This window comes from Neophocaena asiaeorientalis, unplaced genomic scaffold (assembly GCF_003031525.2).
Source record: "Neophocaena asiaeorientalis asiaeorientalis breed wild unplaced genomic scaffold, Neophocaena_asiaeorientalis_V1.1 scaffold174, whole genome shotgun sequence".
Classification (NCBI taxonomy): Eukaryota; Metazoa; Chordata; class Mammalia; order Artiodactyla; family Phocoenidae; genus Neophocaena; species Neophocaena asiaeorientalis.
Window position 1 is genome coordinate 3,553,497 of NW_020174922.1, and position 17,607 is coordinate 3,571,103.

The window sequence follows — 17,607 nt, forward strand, 5'->3', positions numbered from 1 at the left end:
GATGTTCATCAACAATGACCTTTAAAAGTTAATAGGGCTTAGGAAATCCATGAGTTTTTGCTGAACTAATATTTAAGCTATTATCTAAAACAGTCTGAAGTAGAACTGCATAGGTGCCCTAAGCCCAAAATTAAAAGAGTAATAACCCTAATTCATTCCTTCTTATGTTGCTAGTAGTTGGGGTAGTAGGCTGAATGGAGTCCTCTAGAAAACTGATGTTCACTCAGAATTGATGTTCGCTCAGATAGAATGTAACCTTTTTTGGAAATAAGGCCTTTGCAGATAAAATCAGTTAAATTAAGATGACTTCATACGGGATTAGAAGGGGCCCTACATCCAATGACCAGTGTCCTTTTAAGGGGAGACACACAGAAAGACAGAGAGGGTAGATGGCCACGTGAAGACAGAGGTAGAAATTGGAGTGATGCAGCGCCAAACTAAGGAATGACAAGGATTGCCAGTAACCACCAGAAGCTAGAAGAGACAAGGAAAAATTCTTCCTTAGAACCTTTGGAGAAAGCATTGTCCTGTTGATACCTTGACTTCAGACTTCTAGCCTCTAGAACTGTTAGAGAATACATTCTGTTGTTTTTCGCCACTGAGTTTGTGGCAATTTGTCATAGCAGCCCTAGGAAACTAATAAAGTTGGTAACTTTACTATGGGGTTTACTTTTTTTTTTTTTTTTTTTTGCGGTACCCGGGCCTCTCACTGTTGTGGCCTCTCCCATTGCGGAGCACAGGCTCCAGACGTGCAGGCTCAGCGGCCATGGCTCACGGGCCTAGCCGCTCCGCGGCATGTGGGATCTTTCCGGACTGGGGCACGAACCCGTGTCCCCTGCATCGGCAGGCAGACTCTCAACCACTGCGCCACCAGGGAAGTCCTAGGGGTTTAGTTTTATAAAAGGCATTACTTAGGGTAGCTGTAGACTGAAATTAAGGTAAAAAGTGTGGCAAATTTTTGTTTATACTTCAAATACTAGTCATTTTTTAAAATTGCAAAGGATAATTCTGTTTTTTGATGTCTTTACTTAAAGGACATAAAATATTTAATAAAACATGGCCTGTTATTTCGTATGCATTTCAGCCCAGGAAGTACGCCTATATTTTATCAATCCAAATTCCTCCTCTGGTTAAGATGTTCAATAGCTTTGAGATAGAAAAATGTAAAGCTACTTTCAGGGGAAAAAAATTAAAATCAGTTTGAATGGTATCCAAGTAGAACCTTCATTTCAAATAAACCTTTTATTCACATTCCTTAAAAATTCTGTAAATGAGATTTTCTCATATTGGATGAGAAGAGCATGTTATTTGCTCAGAAAAAATGTCTAAGAAACTTCTTAAATTCTTAGTGATTTTTAAAAATTTAGGTATTTTCAATTCTTATTTATTTCTATAAAGTGATACTATCAGAACTCAAAGTTTGAAATCCATCACTATATTCTTTTTTAATATTTGAATTTTATTTTATTTTTTTATACAGCAGGTTCTTATTAGTCATCAGTTTTATACACATCAGTGTATACATGTCAATCCCAATCGCCCAATTCATCCCACCACCACCACCACCCTGCGGCTTTCCCCACTTGGTGTCCATACGTTTGTTCTCTACATCTGTGTCTCAACTTCTGCCCTGCAAACCGGTTAATCTGTACCACTTTTCTAGGTTCTACATACATGCGTTAATATACGATATTTGTTTTTCTCTTTCTGACTTACTTCACTCTGTATGACAGTCTCTAGATCCATCCACATCTCAACAGCTGACCCAGTTTCATTCCTTTTTATGCCTAAATAATATTCCCTTGTATATATGTACCACATCTTCTTTATCCATTCGTCTGTCGATGGGCATTTAGGTTGCTTCCATGACCTGGCTATTGTAAATAGTGCTGCAATGAACATTGGGGTGCATGTGTCTTTTTGAATTATGGTTTTCTCAGGGTATATACCCAGTAGTGGGATTGCTGGATCATATGGTAATTCTATTTTTAGCTTTTTAAGGAACCTCCATACTGTTCTCCATAGTGGCTGTATCAATTTACATTCCCACCAACAGTGTAAGAGGGTTCCCTTTTCTCCACATCCTCTCCAGCATTTGCTATTTGTAGATTTTCTGATGATGCCCATTCTGACTGGTGTGAGATGATACCTCATTGTAGTTTTGATTTGCATTTCTCTAATAATTAGTGATGTTGAGCAGCTTTTCATGTACTTCTTGGCCATATGTATGTCTTCTTTGGAGAAATGTCTATTTAGGTCTTCTGCCCGTTTTTGGATTGGGTTGTTTGTTTTTTTAATATTGAGCTGCATGAGCTGTTTATATATTTTGGAGATTAATCCTTTGTCCATTGATTTGTTTGCAAATATTTTCTCCCATTCTGAGGGCTGTCTTTTCGTCTTGTTTATGGTATCCTTTGCCGTGCGAAAGCTTTTAAGTTTCATTCGGTCCCATTTGCTTATTTTTGTTTTCATTTCCATTACTCTAGGAGGGGGATCAAAAAAGATCTTGCTGTGATTTATGTCAAAGAGTGTTCTTCCTGTGTTTTCCTCTAAGAGTTTTAAAGTCTTGGAAGGTATCCCTTTTTAAGAATTTGTCCATTTCTTCCAGGTTGTCCATTTTATTGGCATAGAGTTGCTTGTAGTAGTCTCTTAGGATGCTTTGTATTTCTGCAGTGCTTGTTGTAACTTCCCTAGGTCTGAAGTGGTCTCTTGTAGACAGCATATATATGGGTCTTGTTTTTGTATCCCTTCAGCGAACCTGTGTCTTTTGGTTGGAGCATTTAATCCATTCACGTTTAAGGTAATTATTGATATGTATGTTCCTGTGAATAGTTTCTTAATTGTTTTGGGTTTGTTTTTGTAGGACCTTTCCTTCTCTTGTGTTTCCCACTTAGAGAAGTTCCTTTAGCATTTGTTGTAGAGCTGGTTTGGTGGTGCTGAATTCTCGTAGCTTTTGCTTGTCCGTAAAGCCTTTGATTTCTCCATCGAATCTGAATGAGATCCTTTCCGGGAGTAATCTTGGTTGTAGGTTCTTCCCTTTCATCACTTTAGGTATATCATGCCACTCCCTTCTGGCTTGTAGAGTTTCTGCTGAGAAATCGGCTGTTAACCTTATGGGAGTTCTCTTGTATGTTGTCATTTTTCCCTTGCTGCTTTCAATAATTTTTCTTTGTTTTTAATTTTTGCCAGTTTGATTACTATGTGTCTCTGTTTGTTTCTCCTTGGATTTATCCTGTATGGGACTTGCTGCACTTCCTAGACTTGGATGACTATTTCCTTTCCCATGTTAGGGAAGTTTTTGACTATAATCTCTTCAAATATTTTCTCTGGTCCTTTCTCTCTCTCTTCTCCTTCTGGGACCCCTATAATGTGAAAGTTGCTGCATTTAATGTTGTCCCAGAGATCTCTTAAGCTGTCTTCATTTCTTTTCATTCTTTTTTCTTTATTCTGTGCCACAGCAGTGAATTCCACCATTGGTCTTCCAGGTCACTTACCCGTTCCTTTGCTTCACTTATTCTGTTATTGATTCCTTCTAGTGTAGTTCTCATTTCAGTTATTGTATTGTTCATCTCTGTTTGTTTGTTCTTTAGTTCTTCTAGGTCTTTGTTAAACATTTCTTGCATCTTCTCGATCTTTGCCTCCATTCATTTTCTCAGGTCCTGTATCATCTTCACTATCATTATTCTGAAGTCTTTTTCGGGAAGTTTGCCTATCTCCACTTCATTTAGTTGTTTTCTGGTGTTTTATCTTTTTCCTTCATCTGGTACATAGTCCTCTGCCTTTTCATCTTGTCTGTCTTTCTGTGAATGTTGTTTTTGTTTCACAGGCTTCAGGATTGCAGTTCTTCTTGCTTCTGCTGTCTGCCCTCCGGTGGATGAGGCTATCTAAGAGTCTTGTGCAAGTTTCCTGATGGGAGGGACTGGTGGTGGGTAGAGCTGACTGTTGCTCTGGTGGGCAGAGCTCAGTAAAACTTTAATCTTCTTGACTGCTGATGTGTGGGGCTGGGTTCCCGCCCTGTTGGTTGTTTGGCCTGAGGCAATGCAACACTGGAGCCTACCTGGGCTCTTTGGTGGGGCTAATGGTGACTCTGGGAGGGCTCATGCCAAGGAGTACTTCCCAGAACTTCTGCAGCCAGTGTCCTTGTCCCCACGGTGAGCCACAGCCACACAGCCACCCTCCGCCTCTGCAGGAGACCCTCCAACACTAGCAGGTAGGTCTGGTTCAGTCTCTTCTGTGGTTACTGCTCCTTCCCCTGGGTCCCAATGTGCCCACTACTTTGTGTGTGTCCTCCAAGAGTGGAGTCTGTGTTTTCCCCAGTCCTGTCGAAGTCCTGCAATCAAATCCCACTGGCCTTCAAAGTCTGATTCTCTAGGAATTCCTCCTCCCGTTGCCGGACCCCCAGGTTGGGAAGCCTGACGTGGGGCTCAGAACCTTCACTCCAGTGGGTGGACTTCTGTGGTATAAGTGTTCTCCAGTTTTTGAGTCACCCACCCAGCAGTTATGGGATTTGATTTTACTGTGATTGCGTCCCTCCTGCCATCTCATTGTGGCTTCTCCTTTGTTTTTGGATGTGGAGTATCTTTTTTGGTGAGTTCCAGTGTCCTCCTGTCAATGAGTGTCCAGCAGCTAGTTGTGATTCTGGTCTTCTTACAAGAGGGAGTGAGAGCACGTCCTTCTACTCCGCCATCTTGGTTCAGGCTGAGAGGATCACTATCTTGTTCATGAACAATTTTTATTCTTTACATCATCCTGAAATGAAACAATAATCAAAAAGAATACCTAATTATTCCTTTACCATGCATTTATTACCTGCTCTGTGCTATGTACTTTGCCAAGTTCTAAGGATGTTGTAGTAAGAATAATAACAACAACAGCCAGTATTTATTGAATGCTTACTATGTGCCAGCCACTGTGCTGAGCACTTTATGTATATTACTAATTTAATCCTAATTGTCCTGTCTAAGCTGTGTTGTTATCTCCTCCTTTCAGAGGAAGAAACTACCAGTGTAGAGTCCAAGATTTGAACCTAGACAGTGTGAACCCAAAGTCCTCACTCTTAGGCATTGTATTATATTCACCCCTAATAGGATGAGATAAGAGACCTTCTGTCAGGGATCTGCAGGGTTTTGTGAGAAGACAGACATATACATGAATACTTGTAATGAATTGTGGTAAGTCATAATAAAGAAGTCCAAGTGAGAAGTGAGAATCACCTGTGTGAGGGTAGTAACAGTGGAGATGGAGAAGGATTAGGCTGTGGCCAGATATAGATGGAAACCTTGACAGGACTTAATGAATAAAATGGATGCTGGATGGTTTCCTAATTGCCCAGCAATTCAGTTAGGATCTATCCCTGCCTTGAGCTTCTGGTAAGAAGTGAGCAGTGTTCAAAACAACAAGTAAGCATTTTATGTAGAGAAAGATTTCCTTCAATTTGAAGGCATGTCACAGAAACACTGCTACTTACAGACTTGACTCCAGAAGCTTCGAGAGTCATCTCAGACTCATATAGGATGGCAAAGCATACTTGAACTCTACTTTGCCTGGTGTAAAGTGGTGGTAAATCTCTACTAGCATTAGTTCATGGTGCTGGAGGCTAGAATTCCCATTCCTTTAATTAGATTTTCAGCTTTGATTACTGATAGGATACTTGGAATTGAAATTGTAACTCTATCTTGGTAATAGCTACAAGAATCTGCATTTGGATGTCAATAATGAAGGGTCCTATCATAAAGTGACATTTTTTGGTGGCCTCTTCATCACATGGCTTAATAAATGCAGGAAACCAAAGGAGGTACAATTTATATTACTTTTCTTTTTCTTTACGTAACATTAAAAAAATAATTTTCAGATCTCCAGAGTGCAAATAAGTGAAAACTGATTATATGCTTAGGTCTGAATGTATTGGGAGATGAGAGAAAATGTGTAAATTATTCAGATCATTTTTCAAAATAAGTATAAGAGTTTTTATTGCTTAGCCAAACGTATTTTCAAGTACAACGTATTTCATCGGAAAGGCTAAGTAGCATGACAAAAATTTATAGAAAAATTGTTGAGCTTGTCAAGAAAGTATATTTTTATGAGCAAAGGCTAAATTCCATACTCCTGAATTGTGCCTAGACCTTTCTGCTCTTACCTGTCAAATGCGTTTTCTATCCCAGGTCATCTTTATACAATCCTATTATTTGTGATATAGTGGAAAAACAACCGTAAATTGATGGCTAGTCGAAATTAAGTTTCGATAACCCACCAATCATATCTTCCTCTCAGAAGGGCCTAAGGAACTGATTTGAAATTTAACTTTAGTCATCGGGAGGCCTGTTTTTGAGCAGCTTAGTGCATCACTGTAACATTTCCGAGATTCCCGTCCAATTCAATAGATGGAATGACTAAACTGTAGTCCTCCTAGTTCTGAGCTCACGAGCAAGAAGAAAGTAGTTAACCATCGTGCTGTATGTGAGCAGTGCGAGGGCAGGCAGACACTGTGCACCTTGACCACCTATTATGAAGCTTTTTGCTGCCATGTCAAGTGAAAGCGAGCTAATTGGGTGAAGCTGTGGAGCATGTTAGGGGCCTGGTAGAGGGTTGCTGTCTGACAGCTGAATGTCAGCAAGAGCCAGTCAAGTGTAGCTGAGAGACAGAGACCTGTCACAAAGTTCCCGCAGACCGCAGCACAGTTAGGGAGCTGAAATACGGTTCCGTCTCACTTTCTCCCTCATTGCATCCAAGCACCTTAAAAGATTTTCCACTGTATGTGTCAACTCTTGTTCTCTAAGCTGTTTCCCGGAACTGTCCTGCATTCAAATGATTGAACAAAAGATGCTAATGTTTAGCAAAGTGAATGTAAATTCCCTCTTTTCCCCTTTTCTGCCCAAGCAGATAGACATTCAACTCAAAGGAAACTTTGAAGGTTTACATCAAACAATTAGATTGCCTCCAAAGTTAGCTGATAATAGAATCTTTTTCTCAAGAGAGTATAAAAATTGAAAATTAAAGCAAGAGGATAAGCAATGCATTTTTCTCTGATATAGAAAACCTAGCTCAAGAGAGCTAGAATTCTGGCCTGGGTGTCTTGTGAATGGACACTTGCCAAGGTAACTTGTCCTCTTGTCTTTTTGTCCCAGGCTTCTTTCCTTCATTTTCAGAGCGGCCTAAGGTGAAATGCCATAATGACACTCACCAGAAAGTTGGGAAGGATAAACACAGAAAGGAACAGTGAGGTTCCTTCTGAAACTTTAGACACTTTAGAAAGGAGAAATCGGAGAAAGTTAGAATTAAAGAATGAAAATTAAACTTTGTGAAGTAAAAATATTTTTCAGAGAGAGAAAAGTTTTATATCAAAACATGCCCTCCTGTTGGCTTTCTTTGGAATTAGAAGCAGTCCATTTGGTGAACAATAAGCAAACATACGGCGTGCCTGTGATGTGCTGGTCACTAGTCAAGCCACTGATAATACACAAACAAACAAACAAACAAACTAGCCTATGCCTCCAAGGAAGGGACACTCCAAGGCAGCACTGACCATTAGGACTTACTGTGATGGTGGAGACATGGCTTTTGAGCACATGGAGGGCAGCTAGTGTGACTGAGGGGCTCTAAATTTTAATTTTACATTAAATTAAATTTTAATTAATTTAAAATTAAACAGTTACATGTGGCCAGTGGCTACTGTGTTAAACACCACGAGTTAAGCAAACAGCAGATAGACGCTGTGCTACTATAAAAGCAGTATGTGTGGGATGTTTCCATAGTGCAGAGAAGGGGCACGTAACCCAAATGTGGGGGGTTAGAAGGCAGGGGGAGTTTGAGGGCAAGGTGATACCTGAGGTGAGCTGTGAAAACTGTCAAAGCCTGACGAAGAAGTCTCCTTTTAACTAGAAAAAGCAGTGTGAAGCAAAGTCTCTGAGATAGGAGAAGGCAGGGCTTTCTTCAGGATCAGTGTTTTGATTAGTACTGGGGGGCAAAGGTGTCTTATGAGAAATTGTCTTAATGCAATGGTAGCCACTGAGTACTCTACCAAGCAGGTTACCCCAGAGGTCAAAGTTAAGCAAACAGCAGATTGTGACGCTGTGCTACTATAAAAGCAGTATGTGTGGGATGTTTCCATAGTGCAGAGAAGGGGCACGTAACCCAAATGTGGGGGGTTAGAAGGCAGGGGGAGTTTGAGGGCAAGGTGATACCTGAGGTGAGCTGTGAAAACTGTCAAAGCCTGACGAAGAAGTCTCCTTTTAACTAGAAAAAGCAGTGTGAAGCAAAGTCTCTGAGATAGGAGAAGGCAGGGCTTTCTTCAGGATCAGTGTTTTGATTAGTACTGGGGGGCAAAGGTGTCTTATGAGAAATTGTCTTAATGCAATGGTAGCCACTGAGTACTCTACCAAGCAGGTTACCCCAGAGGTCGCAGAGCAGGTCTCACTGACGGAATTAGGCTCCTCAGATCACATGGTTTCAATCTGTCGATGAAACCCGCAGTAAGAAGTGGAGGGTAGGCAGCCAGCAGGGAGACGGACCATACTCCCTGATGCCTTGCTTTTATGGTGTTCATATGACCTCTCTCTCGGCCACATTAGCCTTCTCCATTCTTTGTGAGGTTATGAGGACCAGGGTGGAGGTTTGAGAAACGGGGATTGGGGGACCGAAGGTGCCTGGGACCACGTATCCACACTTGCCTTGACAAATACTCCTGGCCAATCGCTGTAGCTTGCCACTTAGGTAGCTGGACAGCTTTGGGTTTTATCTGCAGTTCTGGGGGCAGTTTGAGGATGACGTTAGCCTGGAGGTGACCCATCTCTCCCTCTTTCCTTCCCTTTCTATCTGTTAGTAGCCTGTCCTACAGGGTACTAATTTACAATCTCTCCCTATCGTGTGGATTCTGCCTCTGCCCGACACTACCGGCTGATTCATTCTCTGTGCTTAACACTTATTATGAGTTAACATCTATCCTATTTTTTCTCGTCTTCAAGAGCAACTTTGAATATTCTCAAATAATAAGCATGTATTACAATAACGCAGACATGAAGTAGGAGATAGAGATAAGCCTGAAGGGATGACTTGTTTACAAAAATTAAAAGTGCATTTATAGGCTAGAGAAAGTGACAAGGCACTTAAATAACTGATGAAAAATTTTAATAAAGAGCTTTGAAACCTATGTCAAAATCGCTGTCTTGTGGATACCCTACCCTGAACCTGAGCTGCGTTTCAAAGTCAAGGACCTTGTGAAAAAGTGGTGTGCAGGCTCTTCGGGAGTTAACGTGAGCGAGGGCTTTGGTGACAGTTGAAGGACTAGCAGAGGTTTTGTGGGCAGGTGCCCAGAGATGGCGATGGAAATGGAGTGAACGTCTTAGTGCTTCTCCTCCGTGCAGGCCTAGGGACTGACATCTGGAAATAGATGCCTACAGGTGGAAGCTGAAAGAAATGTTTTACGACGGACAGTGTGAGACACTGGGTTCCAGTCAGAGTTGCCACAGTTTTCAGATGACAGAGAGGGAAGGGTGGGTGTAGGGCCAGTGCTGTGTAGAGATGTTACCCGTATGGCACTGTGAGCCCCTTTAATATGTTGGAGGCAGAGCCTGATGGAGGGATTGCAGGCACCCAGCAACTCTTGACGGGGAGGTTGAGGTCATGTGTAAGTGGGTCAGGGAAGAACCAGGGAAATATGACTCATTACTGGGACCTTATTTGTGTCCATGGAACAATGCGTCTGGCAAACTCTCAGTGCCATTGTGCATCAAAACGTAACACTAGGAAAACAGCAGTTGTGTGGTTTTAGAGCATTGAGAAAATTATAAATTAAGGAGAACTGGCTCAGGACACAGGTAGTTAAGGACAGGGTGAATTCTCTAAGGGCAGAGAATTTTTTTGGTGTGTAATTCACTGCTGTCCCAGTACCAAGAACAGTGTCTGACACTTTATAGGCACTTGTAGTTAATTATTTGATTTTATTCTTTTAATAGATATCTATTGAAAGAATTAATGAATAGAGCTAATTTAGGATACTAATGGTGAGTGTGGGTTTAGGTATGCTTTATGCCTTATGCAACCATGGGGAAAGTCTATCATATGGAATTGGTCATGTAGGGAGCAGATTCTTGAGATATAACCTATAGCTATATTATTTTGGAATTTTGTGGTTGCTGCATTATTCTTACAATTCAATAAGATGTTCTCGCTAGAGGTGGGTTCGGTTTGAGACTGCTGGAAATGGCCTGGTTCTATCAGAAGTAACATTCCTGTCTGTCATGTAAAGGAAATGTCATTGCCAGCTAAGTGGTTTGTTTTGGAACATACTCCCCAGTGCTTGCTGTGATTTGAAGGCATTCCATACATGTGAACTCCAGATCACATGATTTTTCTTGCTTCTGAAGTGCCCCTCTCTCACTGAGAAATAGAGAGGCCACATTCTTTCAACTGAATATAACCAGTCCCTCCAGAAAGGCCCAGCTGTGGCACTCGTCAGAGGGTCAACAGCCCTGGAGAATATAGGACTGATCCCTTGGTGGTCAGTGGGGGAATCAAGACTGTTTGCAACATCTCGTGAAGAATTGCTGGGGATTCTAGGTGTGATATAGTGGAGTAATGAGGGAACATGGTTTAAACCAGCAGTGGAAAGGAGGGGCATGGAAAAAATGGGTTTCAACTTTTAGAATGTGAATTCATTGCTAATTTTGTTGAAATACGTGACTGACAGATACAATGTTATAAGATTTAGGAAAATCGTCTTTCAAACACCTTTAAATTTTAGATGATTTTTCCTTCCTTCTGCCCCCTTTACCTGAGTGCATGCATGGTCAGTAACTCCACTCAGAGAAAAACATGCTGCTAAAAGGTCTAAGTTTATAGCTTCCAGATTATTACTAATTTTTGACTTTGGATAAAAAGGGCTTATAACTTTAAGAGGAAATTCTTCAGTAATGAAAAAGTGGTCAGCAAACTTTTGCCTAATAGTTCCCAGAGAGAGTGTGACATGTGTACATTTTGACCACAGAAGTTGTAGTTTGGCAGCTGGAAGTGCTCTTTGGAGTAAAATGAAGGCACACAAGTTGTTAAGTAGCCACTCTACATAAAGAGCTGCGTTTGTGCAGAGTAGAGGTACAAGTTATTTCATCAAATTATTTGTGTATGTGTAGACTTAATGTCAGGTTGTGGATATGAGTTAGATAACTGAAAATGTTGAAATAACAGAGTGTTCTCAGCTAAACTAAAATCCGATTTTCAAAACTTGCAAAACACTTGGTTCAAAACCTCCCCTCTGAGACCTTTAACAAACCAATTACATTTCATTTTGACCACACAGTTCGGAGTCCTAACTATACTAAAATATGGGTTTCAGTGTATACAAAATTTTAGTCTTTTTTAATGAAGGGTTTTTAGTTACGAAAGTAAGGCATGCTTGTTGTAGATAATTGGAAAATACAAAAGTTTAGGGAAAAAAATTCCTACAATGTCAGTACCTCACAAAAGTATCGTATGTGATTTTGCACGTCTCCTTTTCACTCATATAGTCTTGCTCGGGGATGGGCAAAGCACAGCCTGTGGACCAAATGTACTTCCACCTGTTCTTGTATAGCCTGAGAAGTAAGAACAGTTTTTACATTTTTAAATGTTTGAAAAATGAATCAAAAGAAGATTAATATCTCACGATGTGAAAAATATGTTAAATTCAAATTTCAGCTTTCATAAATGCACTTTTATTGGAACATGGCCAGACTAATTCATTTGCATATATTGTCTATAGTTGCTTTGGGGCTACAACAGCAGAGGTTAGTACTTGCAACAGAGAGCATATGGCTTGCAAAGCATAAAATATTTATCTGATCCTTTACAGAAAAAGGCTTCTGACCCCTGGTCAAGCTTAAGCATTTGTCCATGTTATCCAACCGTTTATAACTATAAATTTTACAGCCATATAATACTCCATCAAGTGGCTATAGCTTACTTAAATGTACTTCTGTTGTTGAATATGGGATTATTTCCAATTTTTGTCTGCTATTAATATTAGTAAACTAATCATAAATGGAATTGTTGGGTCAAATGATATTAACTATTTCAAGACAGTTGCCAAAGTTATAGTCCAAATGGTTCTATCAATTTATACAATCACTAGCAATTTATGAATGCCTGTTTTATAATGCCTTCATTAACATCTAGTATCATAATTTTTTAAATCAAATTTTGATTGGCAATAAACATCTCATTTTCCTTTACAGTTTTGATTACCATTGGCGGTTACCATTTTTCCCATTTGTTAATCAGCTGTATTTTGACCTCTCTGAACCGCCAGCTCATAGCCTTTGTTCATGATTCAGTAGTTTTAAAGATAAAAAACATGGAAAGAAAATTTTGGGCTTTCAAGGCTTTTTCCTCATAATGCACGCTCGAATTTATTCCCTTTTTCTAAAAATAATTAACAGTTTTCTTGTGATTCCTTTTCTAGAAAGAAAAAATGATATGTGTATGCATGTATGTGTTTATACCTTTTTTTCTTCTTTGTCACTCCACACAGCTTATGGAATCTTAGTTCCCAGATCAGGGATCGAACCCAGGCCCCCTGCAGTGGAAGCACGGAGTCCTAACCACTGGACTGCCAGGGAATTCCCTATACTTATTTTTTTTTAATGCAAATGGGTTCTTTCTCTTTACACACACACACACACACACACACACACACACACACTGTCTTGAACCTTCTCTTTTCACTTGGACATATTTCTACATCAGTACTTACATATTTACATCAGTTTTGAAAATTGTTATATGATCTGGTTGTATCATACTTCACTTAAATAACACTCAGTTGATGGACACTTTAGTTTCATTAATCAAATGTTTTTCTAAAAAATGCTTCGATGATACATCAGTATGCTCATCTTGGTGAGCTTTTGTGAGTGTAGCCATAGAAAAAATGCCCAGCAGTAGAATTGCTGGATCAAGGCAGGTACAATTTAAGTTTTGTCTTCCTGAAAGGTTGCACCAGCGTACAGCCCTGCCTGCGTGGTAGGAACTTGCCTGTTTCCCTCTCTTAGCAGTGGGTATCATCAGACATCTAAATTTTTGGCTATCTGATAGGTGAAAAGTAAGCTTTCATTGTCATGTTTTGTGTTGCATTTCTTTAATTATGAATGAGGTTTAGCTCTTTTTCATATGTTTATTGGTGATTGTATTTCTGTGTCCTCCACCAAACAGCCAATATATATCTGAGGCGGAGGCTGTCAGTGGCTTCCTGATCTCTTTTCTCTTTTCTTTGTAGCGAAACCTCTGACTATTACCCAGGCCATTCGGGGTCGGGGGAGAAAGCTACATATTTCAGACTCGCCTGAAACTAAGTTAGCCATATGACTAAGTTCTGGCCAATGGGGTGTAAACAGAAACACTCCGATTTTAGGAAGTGTTTTCAAATGTAAGTGATACCTCCTCCTTTACTCCATCCTTCTTTCTTCTGGCTAGAATGCAGATATAATGGCTGGAATTTGAGCAACCATTTTGGACCCTGAGGTGGAAGCTACGTACTGAGGCTGTGGAGCCCAAGATAGAAGCAGTCTGGATTCCTGGTAGCTTCATATAGCCATATCAGAGAGAAATAAACTTCTGTCTTATTAAAGCCACCAACATTTTGAGTTTTCTGTTACAGCTGAACCCAATATTAATAAATACACTGTCCCAAGCCTATTTTCCAATTAGGTTCTTCTTTTTCTTGATTTGCATGAGCCTTTTGTAAATTAAGAAAGTCACTCTATGGCTATCATGTGTGTTGCGTATATTTTTATCAGCTTGTCATTTCAGTTTTGCAATGGCATTTTTCTGTATAGTGTGCTTAAGTTTTTATTTATTCAATTTTGTCCCTTTTTTGTATACTTGAGTATATGGAGATATTTACATTTCACATTCTCTCTGTGTTTGTTTGAAAAGATACATTCTTAAGATACAGGGGGAAAATGGTCTCTTTTGCATTTTCTGTCCATTTCTGGCATTCTCTACCGTCAGGTATACCAGAATTGTCAGGAAAGGAGCAGACTGGGAGCACAGGGGTGTGAAGGAAAGTAGGAAAAGAAAGAACAAAAGCCATCTGGGAAAATTCTTTGACTATTTTTTCCAACCTCAATCATGTCAGGAAATCTAAACATCTAAGAGAAGAAAATGGGAATCGTTATCTTGTCAGGCATAAGACACCTTTAAAGTAATTTAAAAATAAAGTTTAAATGTTCTAATGTAATTTAAAACTTCAGTGCTGAGTTTTATCTCTGAATATAACAACACATAAGCTTCTTTGGTGAAAGGGCTAGAACTTTTATTTTATGTAAATGTCATAAAATCTATTTATTTACTCCGGTACCATGGACATTCAAATGGACTATGAGAAAATATATTACCAAAAATATAAACATCTACTTTTAATCTCTAGTACAATGTATGTGCTTTTATTTTCCAGTTTCACAGAGATTTGTTGAGCCCTTACTGTCTTTATGAAGCAGCTCTGGATATAAATAAGCCTGAGGCCATGTCTTCTTTGGGTGGCATGATAAGGTAGTGGCCAAGCATAAGGGGAGAAGAATCATGGATCAAGAATCATGTCCCTTTTCACCACTGACCAAGCGTCTGTGCAATGTGCAGTAGTTTTTTCCGCTCTTGTGAGCCCTAGTTCTTCGACTGTGAAATGGGGTAATAGTAATACCTTCTCATTGAGTGGCTTTGAGAATTGAGATAAGGCCTATAAAGCTAAACCTAGCACAGTACCTGACATATATGTTCACACATGTTAGCTATAATTAAAAATTTGGAATTTGTTATCACTTGAGAAGAGTAGAAAGAGAGGTGAAGGGAAGCTACTGTATGTTATGCATTTTTGTGTATATTATTTCATTTAATTCTTATAACAACTCCATGAGGGATGATTCTTATGTTGTGGATAGGATGCAGGCTCACACAGGTTAAGTAACATGTCTAAGATCACATAGTGAATACATGGCAGACTCAAGTTTGGAACCCGAGGCCTCTTCAGTTTCAAAGCCCATATTCTTTCCACTATACTGTACTACTTTTAATTGCGACATAATGTGTATATACATGAAATAACCAAATATCAAACCAAAACCATGAAGTAATAGCATGAGTGGTTTCATTCAGTTAGAAATCTTATTTCCAGATACTCTGCTAAGTGCTAGCAATACAAAATCATGATTCCATTACACTAGGTGCTCTTGTTTTCTGGGGAGATAAAAGTATACAAATAAGTGAAAACAGAAAAATAAATATTCATGAAGGAATGCCAACGTGTGATTGAATATAGCAGCTAACTGTAGTTGGGGAAGGGTGGGGCAAGGATCTGGAAAGGCCTTACAAGGAGGGGAACCTTGACAGAGGCTGAAAGGTGTAAAAGGCATTTACCCCACATAGGGTAGAAGTGTATCCCAGTCAGTGGACAGACCGGAGGCAGGTGTGAACTATGGAACATCATATTTCCTGACTCACAGTTCCATGTAACCGGATTACAGAGTACAAGTGAGGAAATGCTCGATGAGGCTGGACAAGGAAGTAAAGCGCTTGTGAACCAGGCTGTACACAGCTGCAGTGTCACATGGCAAAGGGCATGCCTATAAGGAAGCCTGAAGAATCGAAGCCATAATCCAGTTAATCTACCGCATTAACCATGTTGTTGAAAGCTGAAACTGAACCAGTCTGTCCTAAGAGCTTTGGCTGTTGAACCAATGCTGAATGTCTGCTTGAGGACTAAGTTGTTGTGGTGTGAATCAAGTTGATAATGTCTTCTACCTCTCTTTTCTGATTTGCTTCTACCTCCATATTGCCCCTCCTTCTTGATCTCTAGGTACCCAGACCTCTCAGGTTGTTTTCTTCTATCTGGAGACTCCTTTACACTGCTCTGCTGACTGACTCACATATCCCCACCTAGCCTATCTTGTTGTCACTGAGCTAAAGAGCCAGACTGGTCTGTACTAAGATTTAATAACAGAGAGAGAGGAATGCATAAAATACTTCTACAGCTTTGGCATTGGTAACTAAAAGTTAGAATTGATAACTACGAGGCATAAATATTTAATGATGTGGTAGCAGGTGTATATATGCATATTAGCAAGTGTATGTGTGTAGATATATTTATCAGGTACATGTATATGTGTGTGTGGATGGATGGAGAGATAGATAGACAGGCAGACATATCTCAGGTACATAACTGAGCATTCCTCAAGAGAAGACTGTATATGTAATTATTGTCAACTCGGTTTGTCTGCATAAACGGCAGCATCCTATGAGGCCAGCACAGCAGAACTGGAAAACAGGTAAAATTTGGTCAACTAACTCGAAGTATTCTGTGTTCTGAGTACTAAGACTCTAGTGGTAAGAACATATAAGGAGCTAAAGCAGAAATGGCGAGGGAGCCTCATTGTAAGGCCCTCTTGTGGGTACTTTGATTCCTTCATCAGTTTATGTAGAGCTGCACACTCTACTTAAAATCCGTCAATGATTTACAGGGCTTAAAACATCATCACGGAGGTCGAAGTAATGAAAAATGTATCAGAATTTAATTGCATATAGCCACATCATCTAAACTGTGGCTAATGTTGTCATCTCTTTGGCTTTTTTTAAGAACCACGTGCAGTATGTATTCCTTCCCCTTAAGAACGGCCCATCTGTATCCCCTCAAAATCTTAAGAATTATGTTTGGGAACTCTGATTCCTGGGTTAAATTATTCACAAAAGTTAGGTGTTAACCTTATATCATATGTCATCACGGATTGGAATCATGGTGGACCTGTAGAACTTCAGAGCTGGAAAGAGTCTAGCTCCTCATTTTATAGGCAAGGGAAGTGAGAACTAGGAAGACTGATCCACTTGCCTAAGTGACCCAGCTAGATTATAGCAGAACTGGGAGGGGAAATATAGTCTTCTGATCTCTAGTCTAATACTCTTTCCATCATACTATGTGACTGGCATAATCTCCTTGCAATACTCTTCAGGCTTACTAAATCACATTACTCCTCATTTTTTATAATACTAGATTCTAGAAGACTTAACTTGATCATAAATGCTACACAGGAGACAAATGGCTTAGTGTCATTGTTTCAGAAGCCTTGGTCTGCAAAGTGGCTTTGATTTATAGATAGTTTATTGAGTCATTATCTTATTTTTATACTAATGCTTTATTTATTTTTGTTGTTGAAAAAAACACCCTTAGAAAATGAAGATATTAAAGTCTTGAAAAATGGTTAATGGGCATGTCTAATTACTGTATTTCATAAGATTTCTAAAATGCAGAAATTTAGTAGGCACATTTTGTATTGTGAATATATATTTAGCTGATGGACTGTAACAGTTCAGATAGAATCATTTACCGCTTATTGAGTAAATAAAAGTGCCTCCGTAAAGATTCACATGACACCTAGCTTTTATTTAAGGTAACTAATTTCTTTTTTAAAAATTGCTTAAATTTGGATTTACATGAGAGACTACCAGAACACCTCAGCAGTTTAAAAAGTAGCTTAAATGACCACAGATTTAAAATATAACATCAGATGGTGAATATTCACTTTTTAAAAAATAAATGTATTTATTTTATTTATTTAGTTTTGGCTGTGTTGGGTCTTCGTTGCTACGCGTGGG

General features: G+C 39.5%; 1 protein-coding gene across 1 annotated transcript in view; it reads left to right on the top strand.

Annotated features, from left to right (window-relative positions):
• CCDC171 (coiled-coil domain containing 171) overlaps window positions 1-17,607 on the top strand; it is a 336,015-nt gene that overhangs the window by 315,010 nt on the left and 3,398 nt on the right. The window lies entirely within an intron of this gene.